Source organism: Delphinus delphis, chromosome 1 (assembly GCF_949987515.2).
Source record: "Delphinus delphis chromosome 1, mDelDel1.2, whole genome shotgun sequence".
In the NCBI taxonomy this organism is placed as follows: domain Eukaryota; kingdom Metazoa; phylum Chordata; class Mammalia; order Artiodactyla; family Delphinidae; genus Delphinus; species Delphinus delphis.
The window spans coordinates 68,291,957-68,300,899 of record NC_082683.1 but is presented as its reverse complement, the minus strand read 5'-3'; positions in this window follow the sequence as shown (position 1 = coordinate 68,300,899).

Here is an 8,943-nt window from a genome sequence, read left to right as displayed (position 1 = left end):
GGAGCATGACTACAGTTATGTCAAGAAGAGAGTCTATGTCAACAATGATGCATCCAATACTCCTCTTTAAATGCAACCCAGTGAATTATAATTAGATGAAAAGAAAGGGGTTTGGATGGGTGGGATTTTCTCCAAATGGAACTTCTACATGCTTATAAATGAATAAATTTAAATAAATAATTCATATAGTAGACAAATGGAGAGAAGAGTCTAAAAGCATATGAGACAACCAAGGTCTTTCCATAAAACTTCAACAGAAGAGCCTCTCACTCTAAGATGCATAAGTCTGTATCTGTCACATAATCTCTCTAGAGAATAGTTATTAAATTTTTGGAATATGATACTGGCAAATTCTACTTCTACTGCCAATCCTGATGGAACTAGCTGTTAATCTAATTCAAAGTACAATGAGTGCATATAAAGCCATATCTTATTCTCCAATTCTACCAGAGCAGAAAAAAATAAGTTCAAAGAAGAATATCCAACCCTAGGACAGACAGATGTTTCTGAGATTAGATGTGATTTTATTGTATTTCATTTTTAATATTTTAGCAGGTATCACTGGATATATCAAACTACCTCATTGTAATTTTGTCTCTGATAAAACACTTCACCACCTGGCCTAGTTCTTCCCAACACCTTCACCAGTTTTCCCAAACTGATAGCAAAAGAGAGTCATTTGTTTTATTTCTTGATCTCCTTTTTTATATCACGTTGAGTGATTCCCATTCAATACATCTCATGAACTGTTACTACAGAATGTGAAGGAATGCAAATGATCTGGCTGGTACAATTGGAAAAAACATTATAATTGCCATGAAGTTAACAAGGGACCTCTAATTAGACACATTAATAGGACAAAGATACAGTGTTCTGTTTAATGATATCAGTTTTATGGTTGGGATTTCCAGCATTTCTCATATTATGCTGTATGTCATATTAGGCAATTAGTAAATTAATCCATACTGCACAGGGTGGTTTTAAAATCTAACTATACTTGTACTGATATGTGTTTCCTTTCTTTTTACATTTTCTTATGACAGGAAATGTCCTTCAATGCTTAGTAACTTAGTAAGACAGACAGGTATCACTGTCCCATCAGAACTCTACTAATAATTTGGTATTGATGTATTTCTACTCAGATGGCCCTGGATTTAAAATGTGGGTTAAAAATCTTTTTGTTATAATCTAGCCTGTAAAATAGAGATGCACACTTAACAAAGGCTAGGCATGCTTATGAAAATGCATCCAATAAGATATGACACTTACAGGGCACATAAAAGCAGCAATATCCAAAAAGTGGTAGAAAAAAAAATAAAGCAGGAAAATTACTTTTGAGCTATTCATATACTTCAAGTGAGAACAATGTTATTCCATTGTTATAACTAAAAAGCAATATCCAAAATGTGTCTGAAAAGCAATACCTACAAATAGGTTAACAACTGTATATGCAAAGTTATTTGGACAAAAAAATTTTCTTTATTGTACTTGATAAATAGCTATTCCAAATGGAATAGAGAGTTTTGAAAAGTGTGCAGTATTTTTTTTCTATCTCTTTTTAGGTACTTTGATTCGTGGCGTAATTTCCCTTTATAATTTTTTTCAAATAAAGTTGTTTCATCTGCAAAACCTACTGACTTTATGACCCCTGGAAGCATTTTCTCCAGGTGCAGTTTATAATATGATCTTAGTATTTCAGATTTTTTATTATTATTATTTTAAGCATTTGGAGAACCTGAGGGGGATCTCTTAACAGTCAAGAAGGTCATTAGGAGTTGGCAGTACAGTTTCATAGTTCAGAGATATAAACAGTTATTCTTTTCAAATGTTCAGAGCATCATGCCAACCTCCATTTTGGACTGCCATTAGAAAGGAGTGCCTGTGACACTTCCGTAAATTGGACATTGTGAGCGTAGTTTACATGAGTATATCTTGGAAATGTAGCATTTAAAGCACTGAATTGTGATGACGTTATCATAACTGAAGCCCATATTTCACCAATATTTTGTGAGGTACTGGGATAAGTGCTGTGATGGATACAATGCGTAAAGAGAATACCTTTAATTTAGAAGACTGCATATGGAAAGATAATTAACAATGCATGGTGGAAGGGAGAAGAAGATTTGAAATGGACTGGTGCTCTACCATTAGCAGTGTGACATTGGCCAAATCCTCAACACTGCTGAATCTGAATTTCCCAGGTTAACTGACCACCAGCACACACACAGGGCTGTTGTAAAGATAAGCTGTTGCCATATAAGGTAGTGTGTAATCTGGAAATAAATTTTTAGATTTTGTTTGTTTTTAATACTGATAGAAAAGGGCAAATATAAAGAAGTTGAAGAAACAAGAAAGAAAAGAGGATTGATGAATCAACATTATGAAAAATCTCAGAAATGACTGGCTTTAAGAACAAATTGGGGGTTCGTCTCAGTCTAAGAGACTGAGGAAAAGAAGACTCTAGAATCAGACATAGACATGTTTATAGGAGGATGGGGAGTTAGTAAAGAAAGTTCATGCTTGGTGGTTTATGCTCTTCTCTCTTTATAATAGAAGTCAAGGTTGTCTCTCAAGTTGCCAGAAAACAAAGTAAGCTGCATGACATACAAATGGAAGAACCAGGATAGTTGTTGAAATAAATCAGAGAACAGCTGCTGAATTGTGTGATTACCTCTGGTCATACACATGTGTAGAGAAGTGAAAGGCAATTTTTAACATTTTTCGTTTGCAAGAGGATTATAGGGGATAGCAGAGGTCAGGGAGGCAAAGGAATTGAGGCTGTTAGCCAAGGGACCCTTAAAGTGAACCGAGTGTTTAGAAAAGGAAGGAATGCCTCAAGTAAGCCCAGAGACTAGAAGAAAAAGTTGGATGTCAAGAGACTGAAAGTTTCAATAAGATCAAAAAACAACAGTGTAGGGAATACTCGCATGATGTCTGAAATGAAATGATGCCGTAATCAGAAAGAAAGACAATGCAGCTTAAGCTTTTGAAGGGGTTCAGAATAAGCCTCCCCAAGACGTGCCACTTTGGCAAGTGAATTATTTTGAACAAAAGGCAATTAAGACCCTGTGCGCTCAAGAGAAACTTCTGCCCCACCCTTAACTACCTAGAAGAATTTAAATTCAGGGCTTTTTCAGAATGAGAATTATTATTAGAGATAAATTTTATATGAGTGACCCATCTGTATGGCAGAGCAAACATCTAATTACCAAACATCTGCTGCTCTTTTTTTATTATTTTTTTTACATCTTTATTGGAGTATAATTGCTTTACAATGGTGTGCTAGTTTCTGCTTTATAACAAAGTGAATCAGTTATACATATACATATGTTCCCATATCTCTTCCCTCTTGGGTCTCCCTCCCTCCCACCCTCCCTATGCCACCCCTCTAGGTGGACACAAAGCACAGAGCTGATCTCCCTGTGCTATGCGGCTGCTTCCCACTAGCTATCTACCTTACGTTTGGTAGTGTATGTATGTCCATGCCACTCTCTCACTTTGTCACAGCTTACCCTTTCCCCTTCCCATATCCTCAAGTCCATTCTCTAGTAAGTCTGTGTCTTTATTCCTGTCTTACCCCTAAGTTCTTCATGACATTTTTTTTTCTTAAATTCCATACATATGTGTTAGCATACGGCATTTGTTTTTGTCTTTCTGACTTACTTCACTGTACGACAGACTCTAGGTCCATCCACCTCATTACAAATAGCTCAGTTTCGTTTCTTTTTATGGCTGAGTAATAATCCATTGTATATATGTGCCACATCTTCTTTATCCATTCATCCAATGATGGACACTTAGGTCGTTTCCATGTTCTGGCTATTGTAAATAGAGCTGCAATGAACATTTTGGTACCTGACTCTTTTTGAATTATGGTTTTCTCAGGGTATATGGCCAGTAGTGGGATTGCTGGGTCATATGGTAGTTCTATATGTAGTTTTTTAAGGAACCTCCATACTGTTCTCCATAGTGGCTGTACCAATTCACATTCCCACCAGCAGTGCAAGAGTGTTCCCTTTTCCCCACTCCATCTCCAGCATTTACTGTTTCTAGATTTTTTGATGGTGGCCATTCTGACTGGTGTGAGATGATATCTCATTGTAGTTTTGATTTGCATTTCTCTAATGATTAATGATGTTGAGCATTATTTCATGTGTTTGTTGGCCTGCTCCTCTTATTGTCCTGTGAACTGCTCTAACCTCTCCTTTGAAGCCTCTGGTTCCTTTCCCATTCCTTAGCTCTGGATTGCATATATACCTCATTTTACCCTTCTGTCTTTGAACCTCTCATGTATGCGGGAGTTCCTGTGCATACGAAATTAAATTTGATTTTCTCCTGTCAATCTGTCTCATGTCTATTTGGTTATTAGACCAGTCAAAAGAACCTCTGAAGGGCAAAGGAAAATACTTTCTTCCCAACATTCGCTAATCCTGCTGTGTGGAGGCTCCATTTCAGGTGAGGGCAAACTTCAGGATATGGCAATGAAGATAAATTACTGAAGAGGAATATAAGGGGAAGACACTAACATAGAGGAAATAAGGAGTCATGAGATTTGGGATACTTTGGGGTGATGTATATGGTGAAATCATATAGGATGATAGAGGGTGAAAGGGTAAGGATGACTGTGAGAAAGGAGACATTGTCCTCAATAGATGCCTGAAATGTGAATGAAAATGTATATTTTTATTACGATACATTTATGTAACTTTATATATATGGAAATAAAAAGTAAATGAGGGAAATAAGATACAGGCAGGATAGCAAATGGTCCCACTTTCATGTTAAAAGGTCTCTGTATGAGTTTTAAAATCTTAGGAAAATGACAGTACTCACAATCTCAAAAAAAGTGAGAAGCCCAGGGAATGAAGAGATCTACAGAAGAAATGATGTTTTCTGGGGATAACCAGTTTTCTGATTATTCCCAGAAATGATAGTCCTTTTAAAATAAAATATAGATTATATAGATAACCTTCTATAATATAATGTACTATCAATATTTGTAATTCTCAAAATGTGGTTTCTAGTCATAGACGATAAACATTATAGACCCTGATATAATATTACTTGTTGACTTAGGAGTTCAGATAAGTATTGAATCACGCTGAATTAAAGTAACTAAACATTAATTGCATTAATTTAATAACATTAACATTTGCCTTTTTTTATTCCCCCCTTTGTCTAATTGAGACATTTTCTACATGAACTAAGTTAATTCTTGACATAATATGTTTCTTGGTTCCAGTTTTGCCTCTATCATCCATCATGTTTTTACATTTGGATTTGAAATGTACATTAGTATAATAAAATGTTTTCCCCGTCATTTTCCCATGAGCTGCTTCTCATTTAGTTAAACACCTCTTTGGGGGCTGAGATTCCATTGATTTCTAAGTGAGATCAGCATGCAGATGAGATTTTTAGACCATAATGAATAATGAAAAGTTGGACTCCTTATCACACTTCCCCAAGAGGGAAAGGCTGCATTCAGCAGAGCCAAGGAAAGAAAACACAAATGAAAAAAATATAGAAACCAAGGGAACAGCAGGTAGAAGAATTAGTCATGGTTGCTCTGGAGTATAAAATTTTACCTCCAATATACTGCCAGAAATACTGAATGATTTCATACAATATATTATTCTAGCTTCTACAAAAAATGGGTTTCTGAGATTTTCTTTCTTTTAATGCCCTTGTGTTTTCTTGACTTTTTTTTACCTGGTTCCAGTTTCCTTAGATATTTTCAGAGGATAGCGTTTTTAGAGCACATTGCCAAAACTTAACCACACGAGTCCTATTGACCTTGATCAAGGCCACAAGGCAAAATCCCCAGTCCTTAGCTTTGAAAATTAATTTGATATTTCCAGTCATATTTTCATCTGATTTTGCTATTCCACATATGAGAATTATTTCTCTGAGAGTTTTGATTTACTTCTATTAATTATTATTCAAAAATATATGCTGTAAAACAATTGAAACCAAATACCAAAAGAGTGAAAACAGATGGCAGTGTAATCTAGAGAAAGAATTTTGCCTGGAGATGTGGGGGAGGAGTGAGGAGAAAGATACAATACAGGCAAAATTTCCTAAATTGTCCTCAGAAAGTTAACGTTAAAAGTGACTAAAATAAGTTTTGCTGGTATCTCTTTCAGTTTAAACATGTTTATATTTCTAAGGTAAAGATCTATAAAAATAATCCAGAATTTAAAGAACTAAAATAAATCACTTTGTTTCATGGTCCCTCAATTACAACATTTGAGCCCATGTTAGACCGAAGAAAAGATTTACCAAATGAATTTAGAAAGTATGACATCTGAATGATAAAAGTGAGCTTGAGAATTATATAATAATTTGAATAACTCATTAAAAATCTGCCTCAGTCTTTAGGAAGTTTATGTCCCTTGTTGTTCTAGCATTATCTTTCTAGACTTTACCCACCCAAGATCCAAACAGTTGGTCAATTTCATCAGCTCCTTTAAATAAAGCATCTAGAAAGTGAAAAGGAGTCTGAACATCTGAGGACAATACCTTTCACCAGGTTAGGAGGGGGTCCTTTGATCTCATTAATATCCACAAAAAGGTGCTGAAGTGAGGGCCATCTCTGGGAAAGCAGGCCTCCAGGGCACAAGATGAAGATATAAGGTCAAGTTCACCAGATATTAATCAGTAAAAAATACCTCTGCCTGAAAAGCCTAGTCCAAGATCCGCATGAGGCAATGTACTTAACACCGCCCAAACTCCCTTTTCAGCACAGATTACCCACTACACTTACAGCGCCAGATGGAATCTTGAAAAAGCTGTTGCAATGTAATCAGGCATCAAAGTTAAAATGAATTTTACAAACAGTACTAAGGCTAAATACATTCCAAACCACTTTTGGCATATTTCTTTGGTCTCCTCCATACATTTTGCCAGCAGTCGTTGATTTAAAAGGTTATATGAATGTGTGTATTTTTTTTCAAATGTAACATTTACAGAGAAAGCACTTATGTAAATAAACCTTTGGAAAATGAGGCTGTTATGATTAAAGCACTGATGTGGGCATATGCTGTGGAGAATACTGTTCTTTTTCTTTAATACTATGTTAAGGAAAAGTTATTTAAATAAATTCCAAGTAAACATTTTACACATATGTTCACTATTATAGACACTCAATTTTCCACAATATTATAAAAATGTGTGTGAGTGCTTTTAAATTGGAAATATCTTTCATGCTTTTCCTAGTACAGAGATCATAGGGAACACACACTCTCGTATCTCATATATATGCCATATATATATGTGTGTGTGTGTTAAAACACCAGAGCCAACTCTGGCTTTTATTTTACTATTCTGTATAATTCTACAGGTATTGACATATGACACCTCTGATGCAGCTACATTTGGCCAACTCTGCACTCACCAGGGAAGAATCGATCTTCAGCTTTCATTAGGTGATAGAAATAGATGAGTGGCATAAAAAATTGTTCTTAAAAGTAAATAAGAGAATTTTCTGCCTGGTGACTACCCCACTACTGTTCTCCAGGAATTTGAATTATTGAATGGGCTAAATAAAAGCCGTTTTTATTCTCTTTTTGCCCAGATGAACAACCTGAAATGCAAGTTGATTTTTTTTTTTTAATTCTTTTATCCCCTCAGCTTGGTAGGATTTATCTTTGAATGTTCTGTTCTGTGCACTCTGCACGGAGTGCTGCCACATATTTATCTAGCAATCTCTAAAAAATAGAGAGTTTTAAAGAAAATAAAGACCATAAAGCCCATAATATGTGCCAAACTATCAACAACGATGTGCAATTGTGAGATTGCTTGACAGGGAACTTCACAGAAAGCTGAAACTTTTCATATCTGTAAAGTCTTTTTTAATCAATGGCTTCAAAGTTGTTCTCGCTGTGTCTGCATGAACACAGGAAATGCACGTAGCAATTTTAATCTAATTAAGTTCTACCAATGTTTGTTAAGCATCTACTATGTGCAGGAACATGGTTTGGTGGGACTGTGGACTATGATATCCATTTCCTCACTAGTCAATGAGGTTTAGTTTCAACACTAAAACCTTAGCTCAGTGTCAACAATTCCTAAAACTTTTTCTTGTCTTCCACCTCCCCAGTGACCAACTTAGATTCAGTTCACTTTTTTGGTTTTGCAATGTTTGCTTCTATGTCTTTGCACTGACCCTCCTGGATGTAATTATTTGTTGTAATTATCTCCCACTCTAGAAGGTTTTTCTTGAGGTCAAGTACTCTGTCTTATTCTATGTTGGGCAGAGATTAGCACAATGACAGAGAGTTGAGTGAATAAATGAGTGAATTAGGATACAGTCAAGAAGTTTATAATCTCATAATGCAGATAAGTACAAAGTTTCCAATAATATAAGGTAAATTTTAATAAATAGCCAAAAAGAGGTAAATAAAGTGGTTATAGAGTAGTAAAAAAAGGTACCTTTGTGTGGTCATAAGAAAAGGTGACTTTTGAGATCAACCTTAAAAGATGAGTAGGGGTTCAATAAGGAGAACAGTTTTGATGGTGGAAGGAAGCATTATAGAAACAACAAGAACAGAAGGTTGGAAGCAGACTAACACATAGCAGGCAAGAAGGAGGCAAAATACAGTGATTAAATCTTCAGGCTCTGGGACCAGCCAACTGAGTTTCCAGTCCTGACAGCGACCCACCTCTAGTTCTATGACCTTGGGCAAGCTGCCTAACATCTTCATGTCTTGCTTTTTTTTTTTCCTTTTTTCTTGTTTCCTGATTATAAAATGAGGATAACAATGGTAACTACCTCCTAGAATTGTTGTGAAAATTAAATGATTCCATACATGTGAAATGCCTGACACATGATGAACACTCAAAAAACAAATGCTACGTGCAACTCCCATCTCACTATTGTGGCATCTTTGTGAGGGAAACAATGGGCAGTAGACCTTGGGGTGGGTGTGGTCACACTGTGGAGAG